This window comes from Trichomycterus rosablanca, chromosome 1 (genome assembly GCF_030014385.1).
Source record: "Trichomycterus rosablanca isolate fTriRos1 chromosome 1, fTriRos1.hap1, whole genome shotgun sequence".
Taxonomy (NCBI): domain Eukaryota; kingdom Metazoa; phylum Chordata; class Actinopteri; order Siluriformes; family Trichomycteridae; genus Trichomycterus; species Trichomycterus rosablanca.
Genome location: NC_085988.1, coordinates 68,794,127 through 68,818,724, shown reverse-complemented (window position 1 = coordinate 68,818,724; position 24,598 = coordinate 68,794,127). Strand labels below are relative to the sequence as shown.

General features: G+C 37.7%; 1 non-coding gene across 1 annotated transcript; it reads right to left on the bottom strand.

The window, feature by feature from the left end:
- Positions 1-12,986: 12,986 nt before the first annotated feature.
- Positions 12,987-13,076, bottom strand: trnar-ucu (transfer RNA arginine (anticodon UCU)). The gene is given in 2 exon segments: positions 12,987-13,022; positions 13,040-13,076. It is a non-coding gene; the product is annotated as a tRNA-Arg (tRNA).
- Positions 13,077-24,598: the final 11,522 nt, after the last annotated feature.

The following is a 24,598-nucleotide window of genomic DNA, read 5'->3' as shown; positions in this document are numbered from 1 at the left end:
CCTCCACAGCGTCTGCGTGCTCCTAATCTTATGAAACTTTTAATGCGTCCTTCTGCGCATGCGTCTCAGCGGCCAATCCTTGGGATGTTTTTCCCATGTTAATCCGATTATTGAGTCGGTGTTATTAAAAGCACAACTGTACAATAGAGTTATATTCACTAGATGTATTTACAGCGTTTTAACGTAAGAACTGCGGAAAAGTTGTGTGAATTTAACTTTTCTTCTTTACATTAGTTAAATAAAGTTTTTTTTTGTAATTTATTTGTTATGGTGTATAAAAAGAACCTAGAACACTGCTTTCCAAATACTTGTATTTATATACAGTACAGGCCAAAAGTTTGGACACACCAGCCAAAAGTTTGGACACACCTTCTCTTCAATGTTTTTTCTTGATTATTTTTATTTTCTACATTGTAGATTAATACTGAAGACATCTAAACTATGAAGAATTATGTAGTGAACCAAAAAGTGTTAAACAAACCAGAATATGTTTTATATTTTACCAACTCTACCTCTGCACAACCCAACTGATGGTCTCAAACACATTAAAAAAGCAACAAATTCCAAAAATTCACTCTAGACAAGGCACAAACATTCATTGAAAACCATTCCAGGTGGAAACCTAATAAAGCTGGTTGAGAAAATTTCAAAGAGTGTGCAAATCTGTCATTAAAGCAAAAGATGGCTACTTTGAAGAATCTAAAATATAAAACATATTCTGGTTTGTTTAACACTTTTTTGTTTACTACATAATTCCATATGTGTTCCTTCATAGTTTGGATGTCTTTAGTATTAATCTACAATGTAGAAAATTTAAAAAAAATTAAGAAAAACCACAGGAATGAGAAGGTGTGTCCAAACTTTTGGCCTGTACTGTACATTTATTTAATATTAAACTTGGCCTACTTAAAATCACAAGTTATTTGACAAAACAGCATGAGGCGTTTTCCTAAGTTTGTATGAACTTAGTTAAAAGTGGAACTTTTTAAGGGGATCTAACAATGTTGTTCTGAAACGTTATAAAGTAATCATCCAACAACTGTTTTGCAAAGTTTCAGTCAGACATCATTGTATACATCATTGTAGTGGCCAGGTACATTTACATTTTTTAAATCAACGTCTCCCTCTTGTGGTCATAAACTTAATCTAGTTTATGTCCTCCATTCCAGTGCTGCACTACCTGTACTTACTGTGTTCTGCAATGTTTCAAGACTTCCATGCAAGACTTTCCATCCTGATTCATCGTAAATGTCCTGATAACTAGTTAAATTAGCTGGATCAAATGTTTCGAAAGCAAAGAAAACTCGAAACTATTGGTCACAGAAGCTGGTGGTGTTAGTTAAGCACATCATAATAGTTCCAGAGTTCCTAGGTTTCATCCTCGATTTTGGTTACTGTGTTTTTTGTGAGGTACACAGGTTTCCCTTCATAATATTCTCAGGGTGGACACACTTTTCCTTACAGACTTATAGAACTAAACAGCTTAACAGCATGTTTAAGATTTTCAGGTCAGGTGACTGTATGGGCCATTACAAAAGTTTCTGCTTTTTATTTTTAAGAGGTTGGTGTTGAATTTTGAGGTATGTTTTACCTGTTATGTTGTACACATCAGGCAGCCAGGCTGAGCCTTACCAGAATTACTGGGTGCATGGCAGTAAAACCTCCTGTAAAGGAATTTAATTTAATTCCATAATGTATACGTATAAGGCAGTTACACCCAACAAATCCACCTACTGACAAGTTTTTGGAGGTGTGAACTCTCATTTGTTACATGTCCCTACAATATTGAGCTGATTAGCACTAGCAGAAAGCAGGCATTTTTTTACATTTGTACTTCACCCTCCTGCTAATTTAGTGCTAACTGTGCACTAAAGATAGATAGATAGATAGATAGATAGATAGATAGATAGATAGATAGATAGATAGATAGATAGATAGATAGATAGATAGATAGATAGATAGATAGATAGATAGATAGATAGATAGATAGATAGATAGATAGATAGATTCAACTTTATTGTCATTGCTCAGTACAGGTACAAGGCAACGAAATGTAGTTAGCATCTACCAGAAGTGCAAATAGTAGCATTGTGCAAAAAAAACCCAGAATATTAGTAATATATACCTATGATTAATGGGTTGTTGTTGCAGAGTATAACTAACTGATCCTATTGAGCATTGCGTGAGGCCATGATATCAATTTCCCCCTGCAACTGAACAGGGACATAATAAACAGGAGATGTGTGCACTAAATTAAGTCTTCTGGGAAGTTTGTAATGGTGTGTTTTGAAATGCCTTATGAAGTTTAATGTGGTCGATTCAGTGTCTTTAATCTTTTGTTCCCTGTAGACTAATGCTACCATGTACAGTGCTCCTGCCATGCCATAACTGGAGAGCCAATCTCTGGTATCTACAGGCATTTTTTTAGGGAGGATAAAAATCAGTACTTGATAACCCCTTCTCCCCACATCACACCACAAAACAACTTACAGATTTAATCCCAGGTTCCCAGGACTCTATCTATGCATCGGTGTGGCATTTACACTACATGCTGCTGGTTCTGGTTTGTCAGCATTTCAGTTTTAATTTTCAAATATTTTGTGGCATCACTGTGGTTTAGAAATCCAAGCTTCGTCAGACTGGATTGTGAGCATCTGTTACTGATGAATATTTTATGTCTATCCTTAGATGTTCAATGTGATTTAAGTCTGGGCTTTGACTGGGCCTCTTAGGGACATTCAGACCCTTGTCCTCAAACCAATCTACTTTTATTTTAGTTTTATTTTGGCTGTATGCTTCTGGTCATTGTCATATTACAAGATGAACTATCACTCCAGTCTATGTTTGTTTGTGCTCTGGAGGAAGTTTTCTTCAAGGATGTTCTTGTATAAGGCAATTTCAGCATAGAGATGGTATTAGCCAGATGATGTGTGGTTTGTGTATTTTGGTCAGACATAGTACTTGCTGTTCTGCCCAAAGGGCTCAATTTTAGACTCATTAGACCAAATATATTTTTCCTCTGGTTCTTCTTCAAGACAATTTACTCAGCAGTCGGGGCATTTACATACACACCACAGTCCAATTACTGAAAGAAATCAAATTATGACAATACTCAGATTACTGCGTTTATATGTGTTTTGTAATCCAATTATCGGAAACCTCAGCTACACAAGCTTTACATGAGCTATTCGGTAAACGATTTATTATGTGAACAAATGAGGAAGGCAGGCAATAAAAGAGTTGTAAAAACATAAAAAACACCTACTGTGTCTTTTAACATTGGGTATGTAAACATGGTGCCATTTCAATTACATTTTTTTGCACAAAATGACAAAATGGTGGAAAACCAGATATCTTACTAGGGTTACACATAATCTAAATTATACTTTAATTAAGTTAAGATAATCAAAGTTAACTGATGCCTGATGTGCATGTATTTTGCTAATCTGCCAGAAAGGTTTGATTTGGGAATTGTCATTCCAACATCATTCCGACTCTTTATAAATTCCCTGACCAAGACTGTTCTCTTCTGAATGCTCAGTTTGGCCTGACTACCAACCTTAGGAAGATCTCATTTTGTGCCAAGCGTCTTCCAGGATCATTAATTAGGATTATTTAAGCCACTGTGGTCATATAAACAATCAAAGTCTTAGGTATTGCTTTACAGTGGAAAAGTGTTTAGAAGAACTGAAGTGTTGGCATGGCAAACTCAAACTAATAAGCTTCAGCATAAGGTGGGTGAACCAGTGACCATCTAGCTAATAGTTTGGTAGCTTAACCAATGAGCAAACAATGCCGTGTGCAGAGTGTAGAATCTAAAGGTAAATTAAACAGCCAATGAATGAATGAATGAGTTCAGTCTAGTGCATGTTCCATTCCAGATTTCAGACATTTTCCACGTTCAGACTAAATGAACCAATTTATTTAAATCTTTTTATTTTTTTTATTTTACTGTAGACAGGGTGTGTACTTTAGATGTGGTCTGCAATAAGTGTATAAGTGTATTTAAAGACAGTGGTAGCAAGGTAGTGTTAGCTCAGCAGTTAGGCTACTGGAATATTGACAGAAGTTTGCTGGTTTAAGCCCCACCACATCCAAGTTGCCATTGTTGGGGTCCTTAAGCATGGCCCTTAACCCTGAATCGATTACATTGTATTCAGTTGCAATCGTAAAGCATGTTTTTATAAAAACTGAAGTCTACTAAATACTATAAATGATTAATGCAGTTTTAACAATTATATGTCAAAGAAAACAAAATTCATAGAAATTGATGTTCCAGGAAATTCCACCTAAGTGCTTCTAAGAAGAAACTCACTTTAAGTGCCGACTAAAAGAAAATATTGCAGACCCCACAAATAGCATCTCTGGTATGGAAGGCTGCATGACATCTGATAATTATCTCTAGTAGCTGACAAGACCATGGAACAACATGTTTAAAGAATGCATCTTGAGGTACCAGATGATAAGAGCCATCCATCAATCCAGACAGCAGTATTTAGCCAAAGAGATGCATTTAGATATCTTTGAGAGAAGTGCTTTATTTAAATTATTTTAGGTACAAAACACGTTTTAATTATATTATACTAATTGAACTTGTGAAGTTGGTTGAACCAGGTGAACTGGACTCGGGTGGATCGGGCGAATGAGAACTCTGATGACGCCCCGCCAGGTGTTGCTTGTGAGGATTGTATTGTATATATATGGCTTGTATTTTGACTTCATTCACCATATTTTTTTTTTTGAATTAACAATGGCCTTAAAATTTCTTTATTTTGCTGGCCAAGAAACCACACCTCATGTATTATCAAATATATTAATAATTAAAAAACAGTAAACATTTCTCTTATTATTATTATTATTCATCTTCTTTTTGTACTTTTTGTTGTTGATATTATCAGAGGATAACAGTGTAACAGCTGTGAGAAGTGGAACTGCATCCAGGGTCAGTTTTGATCTTTTCTTGTTTGCAATGGTCATGGACAGTCTGACGAAGGAGGTTAGGCAGGAGCCTCTATAGAATATGATGGTTGTAAAAGACATTGTGATGTGTAGCGAGACTAGGGAGCAAAGAGAAGGAGACAAAGTGTTCAGTCTGTGGTGCAAAGGTAAAAGAAGGTGGTAAACAAAAAAACAACATTGTGTGATTTTTTTAATGCACTGCTTTTTATTGAGGATTTTCTGAGCATGTCAGTCTGGTTGAATTTTAATAATAATAATAATAATACATTTTATTTATATAGCGCTTTTCAAGATACTCAAAGACGCTTTACATAAGACAAATTATCAAAACAAATACATACACCATACAAATCATAGTACAAAATCAAAATAGTACATCAACATCAAGAATAATTAAGATAAAAACAAAGAGAGCAGCATAAGCCAGTTCATTAAAAATTAGCTAAATTATGAGAGAGAACAACAAATATAGAACAATTTCTTAAAATTAGACAGAAACAGGACAGATTCACATGCAATCAGGAAACTGAAAACTTTACACGTTTTAGGATCTAGGACTTCACATTTCTGTCGTGATCTAAGTATAAAAACTATTAAAAAGAATAGCAAAAATAAAAGCATTTATTTCGTGTTGTTACAAGTTAAATGCCACTCTGAATAGATTAGTTTTGAGAAGTGACTTGAATTTGGACAGGTCAGGACAATCTCGTAGGTGTTTGGGGAGAGCATTCCATAAAGATGGAGCAGCTATGGAAAAGGCCCTGTCACCCCAGGTCCGGTGCTTGGTCCTAGAGGGTATGGACAGTAGGTTAGCCTCAGAAGAGCGAAGGCTACGGGAGGGAATGTGCTGATGGAGCAGGTCGGTGAGGTAGGATGGGGCCTGATTATGGAGAGCTTTGTGAGTGAATAGAAGAATTTTGAATTGAATGCGTTGAGCAACGGGAAGCCAATGAAGTTTTTGGAGAACAGGTGTAATATGATCACGGGAGCGAGTATGAGTAAGGAGGCGAGCAGCTGAATTCTGGCTATACTGAAGATTTTTTAGGATTTTGTTAGATGTACCATAAAGGATGCTATTGCAATAATCAATTCTGGATGTAATAAAAGCATGAATCAAGATTTCAGCGGCAGAAAAGGAGAGTGATGGACGTAGACGTGCTATGTTTTTTAGATGAAAGAAAGCAGTTTTGGTGATGTGATTTACATGGAGGTCAAAAGAGAGGTTGCTATCAAAAATTACACCAAGATTTCGGATGTTAGAAGACGGAGACAAAGTGTCATTATCAATGGTAATTTGAAATTTTTTTGTGGTTTTTGCCAGGGATGTAGGACCTACGATGATCATATCAGATTTTTCACAGTTTAATTTGAGGAAATTAGCTTTCATCCACAATTTCATTTCAGTGATGCAATTTGTCAGAGTGGAGTGAAGCTCAGTATTAATGGATTTGGAGGAGCTGTAAAGCTGAATATCATCAGCATAGCAGTGGAAATGTAAACCATGCCGACGTATGATGTCACCAAGGGGGAGCATATAAAGAATAAACAAAAGGGGACCTAACACTGAGCCTTGGGGAACGCCTTGGGACAGTGGAGCAATGGCAGAACTACAATTGTTGATATTAACAAACTGTTGTCTGTTTACGAGATATGACCTTAACCACAAAAGGGCAGTACCAGTGATGTTGACAGAGGATTCAAGGCGGGACAGAAGAATGGAATGATTAATGGTGTCAAAAGCTGCAGTAAGATCAAGGAGGACGAGAATATTAATTTGTCCAGAGTCTGAGGAAAGAAGAAGGTCATTTGTGACTTTGAGGAGGGCTGACTCAGTGCTGTGCTGGGGGCGGAAACCAGACTGAAATGATTCAAATAGATTATTGGAATTTAGGTGATCTTTGAGCTGTGAGGCAACAACACGTTCCAGTATTTTCGACAGAAATGGAAGATTGGAAATTGGCCGAAAGTTACTCAAAATGTTAGAGTCAAGTCCAGGTTTTTTAAGTATGGGAGTAACAGCAGCCAATTTGAGTGATTGAGGGACTGAGCCAGAACTAAGAGAGGAATTGATTATCTCTGTGATAAGTGATGAGATAACTGGAAAACAACCCTTAACAAGTTTTGATGGAGCAGGATCCAAAACACAAGTGGAGCTTCGCATCCCTGTCAAGATCTAAGATAGGTCCAAATGAGACACAGGTGAGAACTGAGACAGAGGCTGGGTAATAAATTGAGGTGAGACAGGCGGAGAAACAGAGATGACAGGGGAAACTGTCAGAAAATTGTGGATATTCTCAACTTTTGAGGTAAGAGTTACACTTGTCAACTGTAAAGGAATTGGTAGTATTGTCAACTGGTTTGAGAAGTTTATTTATTGTGGAAAAGAGAGTCTTAGGATTTGTATGTATGAGCATGTATGAGTTCGGAATAGTAAGTGGATTGGGCTGCCGTAAGAGCGTCTTTGTAATGTTGAAGATAATCAGAATAAATCTGATAATGTACTGTTAAACCGGTTTTCTTATAAAGTCTTTCAAGCTGGCGTTTACGGGATTTCATTTGGTGAAGCTCAAATGTGTACCATGGTGCAGAATGACTAAATGAAACAAATTTGGTTCTCAAAGGAGCCAGCTCATCAAGACATGAGGCGAGTATGTCATTATAGTAATCGACAAGGTCAGATGAATTACTAGACAGTACAGGACAGACAGACATCTTTTTAACAAGAGAATCTGAGAAAGCAGAGGGAGAGATATATTGAAGATTCCTGAAGGATATTTTATGTTTAGCTCTAGTGATGGGCTTAGTGACCTCAATGTCCATGATGATTGTCAAATGATCAGAGACAGTAAGGTCATGGCTGGACGGCTGATGAACTAGGACACCAGTAGAGCAGACAAGGTCAAGAGTATGACCTTTTTTATGAGTTGGAAAATTTATATGTTGTGTGAAATTAAAACACTGTAACAATTCAAAAATTCCCTGGCAAATTTACAGTTGTTGTCATCAATATGGATGTTAAAATCACCCATAAGCAGTACAGAGGATGAGAGGGCACTAAGCTGGGTTAAAAAATCTGAAAAATCAGAGAGAAAGGAAGCGTTTGGCTTTGGCGGACGATAAACTACAGCAGTGACCAGAGGAGTAGGCCCTGACAACTTGAAAGCCAGGTGTTCAAAAGAAAGAGCAGCAGGAAAAGACAAAGTGGTTATTTTAATATCATCCCTATAGACTGCAGCAACACCACCACCTCGCCCTTCCATACGAGGTTCATCAATATACGAGTATCCCATTGGCGTGGTCTGATTTAACGTAAAATAATCCAAGGGTTTATGCCAAGTTTCAGTGAGACAGAAAAAGTCTAGTTCACTGTCAGATATAAATTCACTAAGTACAGTACTTTTTGTGTTGAGTGAACGAACATTAAGCAATGCCATTTTCAAGTGGTATTGTTGTGTAGTTGGCTGTGAGGAACGAGGAAGAGAACGGAGATTTGCAAAGTCCACTCCGCGTTTCCCATCCCACTCCGTGGACAGCGTTGTCATGGAGACTACACCGCTACTAGTGTGCAAGGCAGCAGTGCTCTGATGATGTGTTTGCGGAGCGGCAGTGCGCACGGCTGACCAGAAGGATGGAATAGCGTTACCGTTTCGAAAATAAACAAGCTTTCTCCGGGAGCCCCTGTGAATATAACGAGGCCGGCGAAGGAGTCCAAGCTGTTTGATGACTGAAATACACGATGGAGTAGTGCAATTGTTGAACTTCCTCAGCTGGTCAACGGAATAGTTCAACATTGTGCCGATCCCAGGAAAACTCATCAACCGTTCACCACCGGCCGCAGACGCGATGTACAGTAGAAAGAACAAAAAGTATCAAAAGAACAAATAAAAGTATCAAAAGTAACATAAAAGAAATAGAGCCACAAGGTGTGTAAAAAGATGAAAACGAAAAACGATAAAAATACAATAAAATACGATAAAATACGGTAACGGTAGCAGCAGCCAAATGCGCCAGTGTCCACCATCACCATGGCGATTGAGATGCCAATTTTCCTCTGTATATCTCAAGGTCCTTTCCTATAAAAAACAAAAAAAAATAACTATTAGTAAAATGTTATGTAGATGACATTAGAAGTCACATAAGATGTCATTTCAGTTAGAAAGATTTTTTTGCACCTACCAGCTCATCAGTGTTATGGTTTTATGTCTTAAACTTACATACTATTGTTCTTTCTTTAAAGGTTATTCTAAATTTGCTTTTTAAGGCATGTTTGTCTTTTGCCTCATGCTCTTCCTCATCAACCTTCATGTGCTGTTCCATCATCTTCCTAGTACGCTCCTCCTTTTTCTTCAATTTCTTTTTTAGCTCTTTCAGCTCAAGGAGAAGCTTTCATTTTTCATTCTTTATTTCCTTTTCTATCCTTTTGCTTCTTTTTCCCCTCCTGCTTTTCATGTTTGGCCTCGTTTTTCAGAAATTTCACCTTCAATTTTAGGTCTTCAATTTTCTTTTTGTCTTCTCTGCCTTGGCTTGTCCATCTCAAGGTTTAGTTTTCAGTCTCAGACCATTCAGCTAACTTGGCATTAAACTCCATCCCCAAAACGTGTGTTTTTTCAACAAGTGGCTCGTTTAGAATTTTGTTAAACATAAGGCCAATTGCTTCATCCTTTGAGGATGTCACACCCACAGTTTGCAGCTCAACAACATTCATATCAGTGTTTTCAGTCAGCATGATCTCTGCAGTGTTTTTGCAGCACTGATTCGCATCCAATGAGAACTTGGGTGTTTGTGATGGCTTTACATCATCAGTGTGCAAACTGGAAATCATGCTGGACTCCACACAGGAATGCTGGAGCTTTTTTAATGAAGGAAGCCGGATCCTGGCAGAGCTAAAGTAAGAGGAAAATGAAGAGAAAGGCAGCATAGACTTTTGAGCTGGTGTACAGACCTGACTGACTGCTAGAGGAGCAGTAGATTCCATCTCAGCACAGTTTGTTTTCTGTGAGCTCTAAAACAAAAATGATTATAAGAATGTTTACGTATGAGTTGAATGAACATTATATTACTGTATGATGTTCTATAAAGTGTTTGCAAACCTCAGTAACATCTGTCAATTTTGTAATCTCTCTCAAGAGATTCTTGGAGCCTCTGCATGTTTTTCAAAAATCCTTTAGCAGCTTTTTGTGACCAGACATATGCGGACTGCTTTTAACATCCGTTTTAATTACGGCATATGCAGCGTTCCGTTCTCTGCCACCTGTAACTGCTTGTACTGACATGTTGAGTATAAGCACTATATACTTACAAAAAGTACTACAACATCGCTTTTCTTTTACTCCTTATTACTTTTAACATTATGCTATTAGGCCAAGTGATCGGTTATTACATTTATTTATTAAGTGCACCGAATCAAGTGCATATACCGGCCCAAGAGTCCTTTTCCTGAGTATACTTGTCTACCACATCATTAACTCAAGCTCAGTATTAAATGGGCTACTGTAGCTGCTGTGTCACCATGGCCATGTTTACATACAAAGATTTTCTCCAACCTGAATAAACTGAGATTACATATTAATACAGATTAATAAAAGTTATTTAGAACACAAATGGCTACAACAGTCAACCCAATACCTAAGCATAATATGTAGCTCATATGATCCTGTATAAATTAGTTGTGACCATTCATTATTTTATTTTTTTTTCGAAATCTTATCAGTGGGGATCCCTGTTTAAATGTTAACTGGTGCAACACTATGTAAGACTGTGCTGAATACAGACTCCTAAGTGTTGGGCTGCTTGTACAAATAGTTTGGGCTCTGATGGTGACAGTGAATTCAGGTACATAGAAAAAATTTTGCTGCTTTAAAATGAAATATGAATATGTTCTCTTGAGACATGATAATTCATTTCTATCCTTTGTGTGGGGCATGTGTCTACAATCTATATGTCAAGCACTAGTTGTGCAATCTATTTGGGTCCTAATACACTGTCAATTGGACATTATGAGCTTTGTAGTGACGCCAGTTATGGGGGAGGAGCTAACAGAGCACATGGAATTTCTTTGTAAAATGGTGGGTAGTGCATCTTTTACATTTTATGGCAACAAAAGAGGCAAGTGATCAATTACTTGCAGATATTATGTTTCTGTTGATAATACTGAAATAGTTTCTTCAATATTAGAGACTTTCACTTGAGATTTCACTAAAGTAATTTTTGGAGGCCTGTGCTGGCCACAACCACCAAGACTGGAGGCCCTCTCATTTCTTCAAAGTTTTTGAATAAATGTCAGAGCAGACAAAACAGTGTGATGTGCTTATCTCTGAACACAGTCTTAAGACTAGTCGAGAGGAACTAAACCTTTTTTGGCATATCTTTGTACACTGCATTTCTCAGAGAAATCAGGGTCCCAGTTATAACCAATTCAATGAGTCGAGATTAGGCAGTCCATCCAAAGTCACATATGATCTTGATATCTTTGTTGAGGTGAAAAATTATAACACCCTCTGAAACACGAAACATCTATTACACAAAGTGCAACAAGGCTGCCTCAATCTGCAGGGACATGAGAAGGTCTGTATCAATGATCAGATGATTTCCTTCAAAGGGCAATGTCCTGGCAATTTGTGCCAGCAAAATCTATTTTGCTTTTCAGTCCCAAAGTTCTGGTCCTGGATTTTGAAGGTACAGAATATGTTTACTGACCAGCAGCAGGGAATTGGAGGGAATGCAGTAGCTCAGTGGGCACAGCCTCTTCCAAGAGGAACACTTGTGTACTTTGACAGGTAATTAAAGCAATTTACCACACACCAGCTTAAGCAAAAAAGTGTCAGAAATCTGGTCACACCCCAAAGAGACATACCCCAACTATTAATATAGACCCCACCACTTACTAAACAGTCAAACACATTGCCTTCTACCAGTTGGCAACTTTACTTAAAACATGTTACAAACAATAATAAACTAAAGCCAAAAATAACAAAAACAGTAGAGGAGAAGAAAACAATGATTCTGCTCAGCAGCTTACAGGATCCAGTAAAATACCACCCATTTGCCAGACAGGGCAAGATATGCTAATAAAATCATTCCATGTGCAAAGCCTACCTGTTTGTTAGTGCCCACACTGAACCAAAACATAAATAAGCTATTCATTTAGAGAGTACAAAATAAGCACAATGCAAAAAAGCATACTGTCTGCACTGCACAATGGTTAAAATAACAAGTTGCTTAAACTCTCAGTAAACTAGAATCAACTTACATTAAACTGCTGCAATGTCCAGCTCCACAACCAATCTCCCACAGAATCATGGCAGTTAGGGTGTTGAAACAGGTAAACTCCAAAAACTGAAAGCTGTTTGTTGTATCAACCTTCATATGAGCGCCACAAAACACAAGACTCAACACGGTTTAAAAAGGCGCTGCTTTCTTAAAAAAGGGTAATGCATTTTTAAGGGCAACCCAAAATGGATATATTTATCCGACATACTATTATTAAGTGTTGTCACAGGGTAACAAGGTCCCATCCATCGCATAAGGAACTACTGCATGGATGGCAATAGAAAGACCGAGTTGACTCGCGAGTCATTAGGGACGAGTTGCAGGTCAAGCATGAAGTCTGTTTGTATGCGACTTGAGTCACTAACTTGATTGCTCTCTGTGACGATGCTTTTGCTCACATGACTGCTGTTATGTGTCGCAAATATATTTGATAAGTAAAAAAGAGCAGGTTTGGCATGCATTTTTAACGTCTGAAGGGTTTTAAAGTTGTAGCAACAGAATTACATAAATAATGCCCACAGGTTTGTGTTTAGACTCTCTTTAGGCTCCTGGAGTAGAAATTTACTAAACTTCAAACACTGACAAAGTGCTGTGTGACATCTCATAACCATGTGTATAATTCATAATCCAGAGCATCCCACTTCTAAATAACACATTGTTTACAGTCTGTGTGCAATTTATTGATTTCTCAAAATAACTGTGCACAATTGCGTTTTTTCTGGCTTAGTGAAGCGGCTCATGTGTCGGGTCAAAATCCACGACTCTGGTGGGACTCGAACCCACAACCTTTAAATGGCCTGACACCCGAGCCTAGAAGTCCAATGCGCTATCCATTGCGCCACAGAGCCCGTTGTTAAGCAACTTTTAGGCTGCTTGTGCTCACGTGACTGATCTAACATACTGCAAATGTAAGCTGAAACATTTCTAGTGTTTAAAAACATTTATAATATAGACTCTGATAAACTTTAGCTTAATGAACTGGTCAGTATTTTATTTTAAAAAACAATGTGCATTTACTTTGTAATACAACTGCTTGGACATGGCTTTAGGAGGTGCACCACTGAACACGCATCCTTAATTATGTCACCAAATTCACGACTCTGGTGGGACTCGAACCCACAACCTATGAATGACATCACATCTTAGCCTTGGAGTCCAAGACACTATCCATTGCGCCACAGAGCTGGACGTTGAACAGCTTGTGACTTCGTTTGCTTACGTGACTGCTCTTACATTCAGCAAACATTTTAAAATATTCATGTTTAGTGATTTTTAATGTTTGGCAGCATTTGAATTCATAGACTCTGATGAACTCAGGCTTAAGGTAGTGGTCCCTGTTTTATTTTAAAGAGCAAAGCGCAAAAAAAAAAAAAAAACTTAATTATGGAGAAAAGCAAAGTTTAAATTCATAGAATCAGATAAATTTGGCCTTAACGAAATGGTCAGTATTTTATTTCTAGTAGCAAAGCGCATTTACTTTATAACGCAACTGCTTGGACATTTTTTTAAGACACCATTGAACAAGCATCCTTAGTTATGGCACAAAACCTATGACCCTGGTGGGACTCCAACCCACAACCTTTGAATGGCCTCACATCTGAGCCTAAAAGTCCAATTTTATTACTTTTATAAAGCATTTTTATTTAGTTTTATAAAGCGTTTCCACACTTTAAAATAAATAAATGTAATTTAATGAATTCATTTACATTAAAAAAGTGTTATAATAACAAAAATATCTGCAGCAATGCGCGTCGCTTACCATGGAAACCGTGACGTCATCGAAATCTGTGATAGGCGCAGAAAACATACGTCACGACGTCACGCCTCCTTCAATTCTTGGGGGAAAGATGAGGATTGTGATTGGCCGGTTGTTGGCATTCTTGGGGAAAAGCTGAAACGCGACTGGACCAAGTCCCCAAGAGTCCCCCAAGAATAGCGAGACTCACAGCCGGCACTGAGCGCCATAGAGCCTCTGGCACATCTTTTGTGGTCGTCTTTGCTCACGTGACTGCTGTTACATCCGCAAACTTAATCAAAAATATTTTTTTAACATTTATGTTTAGCGATTTGAATGTTTTACAGGGTCTATAGACTGGGATAAACTTGGGTTTAATGAACTGGTCTGTATTTTATTTTAAAGAGCCAAGTGCATCAACTTTGTAACACAACCAGTAGAACATTACTTCAAGAGGTGCGCCACATCACTCAACTTTAATTATGGCACAAAACATACGACTCTGGTGGGACACAACCTTTGAATGGCTTCAAATCTGAGCCTAGAAGTCCAACCCGCTATCCATTGCACCACAGAGCCTCTTGACACATTGCTTGTGGTCGTCTTTGCTTATGTGACTGCTGTTACATCCGCAAACTTCATCAAAAATATTTTAATTATGGCCCAAAACATATAACCCTGGAGGGACTCGAACCAACAACCTTTGAATGGCTTCAAATCTGAGCAGAGAAGTCCAATGTGCTATCCATTATGCCACAGTGCCCATCAACCTGCACCTTTAAGGTTGCTTTTGCTCAAGTGACTGCTTTGGCAGTGTTTAAACTTACAGACTCAGATAAACTAAGAGATAAGAGCAAAGCACATTTACTTTGTAACACAACTGCTTGGACATACCTGCAAGAGGGGCATTGAATACTTTGAATGGCCTCACATCTGAGCCTAGAAGACCAACGCGCTATCCATAGCGCCACTGAGCCTGTCAATAAGCAACTTTTAGGCTCCTTTTGCTCCTGAGACTGATTTAACATGCTGCAAATGTTATTTACAACATTTTTTAAATATTAATGTTTAGTGATTTTTAATGTTGGCAGAGTTTGAACTTATAGACTCTGATAAACTCAGGATTAATGTAGTGGTCCTTGTTTTATTTTAAAGAGCAAAGCACAGAAAAAACCTTAATTACTGAGAAAAGCAGAGTTTAAATTCATAGAATCAGATAAACTTGGTCTTAAGGAAATGGTCAGTATTTTCATGGCTGGATTACTGACCAGGCCAGTGGGGCCAGCGCCCAGGGGCCCTTGAGGTCAGGGGGCCCCGGGGGGGCCCTGGCCCAAAACATTTTGCGATGCCTATCAACATTTATGATACAATATATTTTTATTTCCGAGGGCCCTCCATTTTAAGGATCCTCTGACTATTAGGGACTTTGACCCCAGGGCCTCTTGGGGGCCCTAGCCATGCTTTTGGGCCCCTTATGAAAATGGATGAGGCGTTGTGGCACTGCTCTGACTTCGACTTCTGGCTATTAGGGGTCCTAGGAAAGAGGGGGGCATATTTTTCGAGGGCCCTGGTTATGAGAGCCCCTACCAGGGGGCCCTAGAGAAGAGCAGGGCATACCATTAGAGGGCCCTTGAGCACGAGGGCCCCTGCTATGGGGCCCTTGACTTCCATAGAAGTCGTTTACCATGGCTCCTTGACTTTCTAGGGACCTACAAATTGCCAGGCAAGCTACCATATTTCATAACAGACGTTTTGTTGCAAATATGCGATTCAGGCCCTTACTTAATGTTTCTGAATTTGTATTGTTTCAAAATTATTATGTTCAATTTCTCTTAAGCGCAGAGACACAAATTAATTTAGCAATTTTGCAATTATTTAAATTTAAGACAAGCAATTTCAAGCAGTTTGAATGCATACACACACTTAACTGAGCTATTTGATGTTTTTTTCATGCCTGACAATATGTCCAACAGTGAGCTCACTTTAAAGGCTAACTCACTCGCTGCAGCATATCCTTCAGATCTGAACATGGGGCCAGACTATCCTTAATCCGTCCTTGAGTATTTTATTTCAAGTAGCAAAGCGCATTTACTTTGTACAATAACTGTTTGGACATTACTTCAAGAGGTGCACCACTGAACACTCATCCTTAATCATGGCCCAAAACCCACGACTCTGGTGGGACTCGAACCCACAACCTTTGAATTACCTTACATCTTAGCCTAGAAGGCCAACGCCCTTTCCATTACGCCACAGAACCCTTTGATGAGTATTATGACTGTGTGGGTGTCCTCTGGTACTCTGGTTTCCTTTTACTTCAAAAATGATCAGCTTACTCTGGGTACTCTGGTTTCCTCCCATTCACCAAAAACATGCAGGTTTTAGATATGCTACTCTAAATCATCCCTAGGTGTAAAGCTATTTCTGTGATGCCATTAGATGAATTTTCAACCAGTCAATTGCTGCATTTTTTTTGCCTTTACCCACAGTCACCCAAAGTGGGTTTCATTCCTGCCAGTGATAAGGTTAATGAAACGAACAAAAGAGAATTTATGGCTGCAGTTAAAAGCACTAAGCACTATGCATTAGCATGCATAATTAATAATGATACCATTATTGTACTGAAATGATGGTTAGTAGGATATTATTTAATTAGGGATGCAGTATTTGAAACTCCGATCATGTAATCAAATGTTTTTCTCATCTTCTTCCCAGCATTACAAAAGTTGTATGAGAATAAAAACTTGTGTACACTAACTGAGTACTAGGTCAGAAAGCAAACACTCTCTCTTTAAAAAAAAAGTGTTTATTTTTTAGATAATCTGCTAAAATTAGCAAGAAATAGATTATATAAACATATAAATGTATCATTCCAATTAATTAATGTTTCTTGATACCATTAGTTTAAATGGCTTGTCATTCTCAAAGTAATTTACTCCTTCATTTTCAGGAACTGCTCCTTCCAGATCAGTGTTGTGATGGATTTATAGTTTATCCCATAAACACTGGATGAAAAGTGGACATACCCTTGATGGGCAACAATCTATGCCAAGGCATCACATACTTATTACAAACACTAAAGGAAAATCTGGAGCAGTTAGTCCATCCGCAAACATATTATGTAAAGAAATGGAAAAACCCAGGAAAAACCCTATATGGAAAGCACATTCCAAACATGGATATGACAGCTGTTCAGCTTAGGCTTGCACACATGCCCTTTATGCACTAAAATTCCTACAGATTCAAGGAATTTTTAAACATTGCTTTTCAACATTTCAATCATTTTTTTCACTCATTTGTTGACAAACTGAAGATCCTCAAAGCCTTTTGTGAATACTGATTTTGTTCCAAATAATGATTACTATCAGCTGTTGACATCAGCTGTGCTCCTACTTTGCACCCAGGATTTGGGTGAAGTGTGGCCCACTGCAGCCCTGACCAGGATAATACATTTAATGAAAGTGAAAAATAAACAATTCAGTGAAAGTTACACTTTTGTGACTGCACGGCTGATACAATTATGGTTGGATCAGAGCGCAGAATAGAACATCTGTTCAGATATTCTGTCACCTGCCTCCTCAAATAATTTTAGCATATTTTAAATTAGCATTAGAAACTGGGACAGAACTTGCTGTCAAGGACAATTTATGCAATTTGTAGCATTTACTTAAAGGCGTTTTCCTAAAATTTTCTCAATGCAACATTTTTTAAGAAACAAGACAATGAACCACCTTCACCTCACTGTCCACAGGACAAGATCTTTGAACCTGCAGTATTTTGTAATCATGTTATTGAGTGAGTCCACACTTTGTGAAGGTCATCAGATGTACCACTCATTTGGTTTTGAAAAAAACTTGGTAGCCCTTATTGCCCAGAGATGCAGAAAACTATGTCAAGTTCTGACATATGCACACAAGCATGCACCTCCTGACAATTACTTAAGGACTGGTGCAATCTTTGCCAGTTCCCGCGAGTTCTGTACACACCTACATATGTTAGCCACAGTTTAATGGTCAAGTTAAAAAAAAGACTTATTGTAACCAAGTAATAGGAAGGTTCTTAAAAGCCTAGTGTACCTTTAATGGATCAATAAACTTTGCCCGCTTTCTCTCTGCACAGGAAGTGTAAAATCAATTGTGATGATCCCAGTAAGACTAAAGCTACTACAAAAAAGAGCTGCAGCACTAACATGTTGAACCTGTTTTGGGCCTATTTAAAAGAAACTCGAACACCAGTGTGATGCTGTGTTATCTTAACTTCTTGACTCAGTTGTAAGTTATCCTTGCTATTTCGACTTCAGAGAATCAATCAGTGAATCAGTTCACTACCCTGATTCTTCCATTTTTCTCTATTTTAGGCAGGGTTGAGAGAGCATAGGGATAATGACTACGAGCCAGTACATTGGTGGATTAAGTAGCTGGTGTGCTGACCTCAGTTGCCGTTCTACCTAGTGCTCCCTAGTGTTTTGTTTTGTATAATTTTGTACATATAATACATAGAAAAATAAACTCTTACATATTGTGGCTTTGTTGGTTGATGGATTTTAGCATAAAAATTCTCCTGCCCTGTGGCCAATGGTGTCATTTTTGATTAGTAAACTGTATGATTCTCAGTTGATTGTGGCAAGTCTAATTCAATACTGCACTGAGCAGAAACACTCTGACCACTGTGATCAATAAACACACTGTAAAAATGTGCAGAATAATACTTGTTTTTTGTTTAATTCCCATAGTGGAGTTAATTAATGTTCACATTTACATAACAACAGTTAAGCAGTTTCCAAATTATTCTGTTAGCTAATTAATTCTAAAAGCAATTTACTTACTCACAGTTAAATAGCTCTGTCCATTACTGTTAATAAATAATTTAGAAGACAATTATCAATGTTTTAATTGTTACTAATTTTGCAACAAACTACACATTTCCTGTTTAATTCTGTCAAATCAGAATGTACTAGACCGAGCAGTACAACTTGTGCCAACTCTCGTAAGTGGACAATCGCCCTTTTAGGCATGAATTATGATAACCTGAATCAGGATTTTCCCCCAAATTGTTTTATTCTTCTTTCAGACTGAATTGTTTTATTATTATTATTATTATTATTATTATTATTATTATTTAATATTATTTGTTTTTAGTGCAACTGCTTAGAGTTAGCCATGTGTTACAATAGATCCAAAAACAAAAGCATCATCTTGTCTTGAGTGTTTTCCATTAGACATTAGTAGCCATTAGCAAAGCTACCAGGGCACAAGGAGACGAGACATTCTTAATTGGTGTGAGGCATTCATGATGACCCCGTATGACCGTTTGTTTTTGCGTCTATGGGAATACATCAAGATCCATCAAGATCCATGAGGTTCCAAGTATCTATACAGGAAATGCATTGCTATGGACTCAATGGGTGCAAAGCAAGACTAAATATGCTTAATGTTTTTAACATTGTGGTAGGGCTGATTGGGTCTAACAGTCTAATGTATTTTAGTAAAGCACATCAGGTATTAATATGAGATGAATTACAAACGGTAGATTGAATTTTTAACACCCAGCACAAGGATTTTTTTATGTCAACATAAATTTTATTTATAATTTGTGGTCATTTATTTGTAATTTTTTATCTGATAATAAAATGTTATTACTTATGACCAGGGCTTTACACTTGAACTCTTATTTACAAGGCTGGATTAATTTTTCCTGAGTTGTGTTTACCTGAGGTAGAGCAGTTGCTCCAATCAGGATTAATGCCAATAGTTACATGTGAAGAGTTGAACTCAGTCGAACTTAGAACCTGGCAGGATAGACAGAGGAGCCATGAAGGACACAGCCGGTGCCAACTTTGTACTTTTCACATTTTACACAACAGATTTAAAGAAACACTGAAATAAATCATAAAAACAACTAATTATGTTAAAATTCTGTTTGTTTACTACAACTTAAAGTTTTATACCACCAAGTTGAAGAACCTAAGACTTAATCCATCTCTGTGTCACTGGATCTCCAACTTTCTGAAAGACAAACCACAAGCAGAGTGGGTAGGCAAACATGTCTCACCCACCCTCACACTTAGCACTGGTGCCCCCTAGGGTTGCATCCTGTGTCCCCTGCCATACTCACTTATAACTGTGTGGCCATTTCTAGCCGTAACACCATTGTAAAATTTACCGATGACATTGTTTTGGTGGGCCTGATCTCTGAGGAGGAGGAGATAAAACACCTAGAAGACTGATGTCAGGTCAACAATACCCTCTCTAACATCAGTAGTACAAAGGTGCTGACAGTGGACTGAAGCATGAAGCAGGAGAAGAGTTATCACCCTATCTTGAAGGACTGGTCATGGTCCTGCCACACCACCACTCTGACAAAGAAGGCCTGTCAGCATCTATACCACCTTGGACACTTAAGGGAATTCAGACTGTCCTTCCAGGTGCTGCGTAACTTCTATATTTGCACCACTGAAAGCATCCTCACAGGAAATATTAGTCTGGTTTGGAAACAGTACCAAACAGGACAAGCAGGCTCTCCAAAGGGTGGTGTGAACAACTGAGCGCATAACCTGCTGTCCATCTATAGCAAACAGTGCTGGTCCAAGGCCTAGAATGTATAATGTATTTCACTCCTTGCACAATACACTTGTAGCATGTTTACAGTGCACACAGGTACACACTTTATATGTTATATACACACTTTACATGTTTATTATGCACATCTGTTTATTTTATACTAAAAACAGCATGTGAAATGCTCACAAATTAGAACTCTGCTGTACACCAGTTTAAAATCCCTATCTGACAGAACTATGATTGGATGCATGGATGGATGGATAGATGGAATGGATGGTTGGATGAATAGGATTGGATGGATGGATGCTTTATTCATCCCCAAGGAATTACTTTTTGGCACAAAACCCAATTTTTGCTTGCTTGTTTTGCTTTAGTCTAAGATTTGTTGGATTGATGGATGTGGATGAATGAATGAATGTGGAAGGATGTTTGCATAGATGGATGGTTGGATGGATGAATGAATGGATAGGATTGAATGATTGGATAGGATTGGATTGTTGGGTGGCTGGATAAGGATGGATGGATAGATGGAATGGATGGATTGAATGGATAGGATTGGATGGGTGGATAGATGGATAGATGGATGGTTGGATGGATGGATGGAATGGATGGATGCTTTATTGATCCCCAAGGAATTAGATATTTGAGCTAAAGATATAGATACAGTGGGGACTGTAGACCTGACTACAGAGCTGCTACATGATTAGGGTACAGGTAAAGAAAAGAGCCATAAGGTCTACATGAATCTTTTTTCATTGTCACTTATGCAGAAACCTAATCACTAAAGCCTTAATGATCATTACACCAAAACAACATGTGATGTACAGTATATTAACTGCCTAGTAGTTTAACTGAAAATTTTATAATGAAAGACCCCCAAGTGTGTTTGGGATTCTTCTAAAATTGTAAAACCTAGCTGCTTTTGTTCCAAATTAAAATGAAAAGAAATGTTGTATAAAAACTGGAAAACTTTAAACAAATATTTTTTTACAGCATTTACCTATCAGTCATAGCGTGAATGAATTCCACCCAAAGAGAGTCATCATAGTATGGTCCAATATATGAGTTTAATTACATTTATTAGGACAGAATATTTATGGGACAAAGTAACTCCTAGATATTTAAAATTATGGCAGGCCAGTTGAAATGCAGCAGGTATTTCTTCTCCAAAATATTAAAAAGAAATAGTATGGATGCCTAAAGTTTTAAGAGGGCACAAATATGTAACAGTGTGATTATACTCAGGGTTTAACACTGGTCTTTAATATAAATTACTATGAGGACAGTAACAAATTCATAAATTACAAAATGAGAGCTTGATTTTTTAATGTGTTATGATCTTCTATATGCCAGAATTTCTACAAAACCTTTCCGTTTAAAAATAGGGAGAAAAAAAGCACATTGAATGCATCCTCATGTCCTGAGGGAGAGTCTATTGATCATGCCTGCCCAGGGAGGTTGCGGCTGGTAACTGAGTGGATTTGTAAGCGAGGTGTGATGGCATCCATAATTCAGTAGGTGGTTAACCGTGGACTTTGGGGACAACTTGTTCCCATTCATCACAATTTTGTTCTGTAAAAGCAACCCATTAGACCTACACTTTATTACATGAGTGGGTATTGGTAGAAACGTGTATGTTGTGTGTAGTGGGAGAATTCAACACAACTTAAAAGAAATTGCCATTAGTTGTTTGTATTGTGCTTGTAAAATTCACATTGTTTTACTTGTTTCCTTTGGGCGGCACGGTGGCTCAGTAGGTAGCACTGTTGCCTCACAGCAAGAAGGTCCTGGGTTCAATCCCCCAGGTGGGGCGGTCCGGGTCCTTTCTGTGTGGAATTTGCATGTTCTCCCTGTCTGCGTGGGTTTCCTCCAGGTGCTCCGGTTTCCTCCCACAGTCCAAAGACATGCAAGTAAGGTTAATTGGAGATACAAAATTGTCCAGGCCTGTGTTTGATATATCCTTGTGAACTGAAGAATCTTGTGTAATGAGTACCGGTCCTGTCGTGAATGTAACCAAAGTGTAAAACATGACGTTAAAATCCTAATAAACAAACTTTTGTTATATGTTTTATCTGGAACAACACAGACAGTTAAAAAGACCTAAATTTCCTCCTGCTCAACTATTTGGCTGCTTGGATACTTTATTAAAGGGAACTGTAATGATTAGCTCTTTTTTGTAGAGAAAAAAAATGTACGTATAACACCATTGTTTACAAAAAGCACGATATTTACCTTTAAAATAAATCACTGTTTCTGAATCAAAAGTGCGAAGTCAGACATAGTGGTGTCATTGTTACCAGTTGTCAAAGCTACAATTTTCTTCTGGTCACTCTGGTTAATTTCCACTTCTCAAAAACATTTAGAAGGTGGACTGGCTACTCCAAATGGCCCATAGGTTTAAGAAAGTGAATAGATTAATTAGATTAAAGTCCTGTGGTAGATTGGTGACCTGTCCAGGGTTTGCTGCTGTGTCCCCAATGCTTTTCTCATAGGCTGAGCACAAACTGCAACCCTGATCAGGATTAAGTAGTTATCAGAGATAAAAGAATGAAACATTAGATTCCACCTAGCTTTCTTTTCCATTTTTAAAATATATTTTATTTATTTATTGCCAATTTACCTTGCCACTGGTACCACCAAGAAAATCTGAGACCGACCACACCTTTTCAGAGCCCGAGATCTTAGAGGTGGTGTGTTGCACTCTGCTTTCTGTGAGGCTTTTTTGTATTAGGTAGATTTTTCTAATTTATTTCTCTCTGCATCTTAACCTTTCGCTATACCTCTTACACATGGACATCCATTATCCCCATTATCACTTCACGACTTTGTTCTCTCACTGTCTCTTAATCTGTCTACTATAGCAGCTCCTGACTGTGCTCACATAAAATACCCATTATAAAATATGAGCTACTTTATGAGCATTCTGAGTGCATTCGTACTTCAGAGAAAGAAATAATAGCCAAAATGTCAGTGCCTACCCAGATGACAACAGAATACATTTTGTCAATAAAATATAAAACAGTTGAATGGATAACAGTAATGAACAAATATAGTTCTTAGTATGCCTTTGGTAGCAGAAGAATGTTTTAAACATGTTAAACCAAAGCATAAAGCAGGACCAGCTTACAAAATAAATAAACACATTTTATAACCAAAATTATTTGGACACATGACCATAAGATTATTGGACATTCAAGTCAAGTCAAGTCAACTTTATTGAGCATATTTACGAGTAACAGAGAAAGTGTTTAGGTTTAGCACCAGGCTAGACAACTTGTCTCTTGCAGCTTTAGAGCCAACAAGTAAAACCTCTGTTTTATCTGAATTAAAAGAAAATTACCTGACATCCAGTTTTTTATGTCGTTTACACAATCTTCTATCTTACTGATTGTGTCAGTATCATTTGGTTTGGCTGATATATACAGCTGTGTGTCATCTGCATAGCAGTGAAAATTTATGCCATGTTTATGAATAATTTCTCCTAGTGGAAGCATATAGAGTGTAAATAATAGCAGTCAGTCAAATATGATTTGAACCAAGAGAGTGCGAGTCCTTTAACACCTACTGTATTTTCTAGCCTCTCCAGTAAAATGTTATGATCTACCGTATCAAACGCTGCGCTAAGATCTAATAGAACAAGAAAAGAGACACATCAATTATCAGAAGACATTAACAACTCGTTAACTACTCTAATTAATGCGGTTTCGGTACTATGGTTGGGTCTAAATCCAGATTGAAATTTTTCGTGAATACAATTTTCATTCAAAGAAGAGCATAACTGTTTGGAAACTACTTTTTCTAATATCTTAGAGACAAAAGGAAGATTTGAAATTGGCCTATAATTAGCTAGAACATGTGGATCAAGATTAGGTTTTTTAATCAGGGGTTTAATAACAGCACTTTTAAACAATTTAGGAACATACCCAAGGCTAAGGGATGCATTGATTTCATGTAAGCAGGGGCTCTACAATAGCTGGGAGTACATTTTTAAGTAAACGAGTTGGAACAGGATCGAGTATACACGATGATGACTTTGATGATTTAATCAACACAGTTAGTTCATTTAGACATTCTG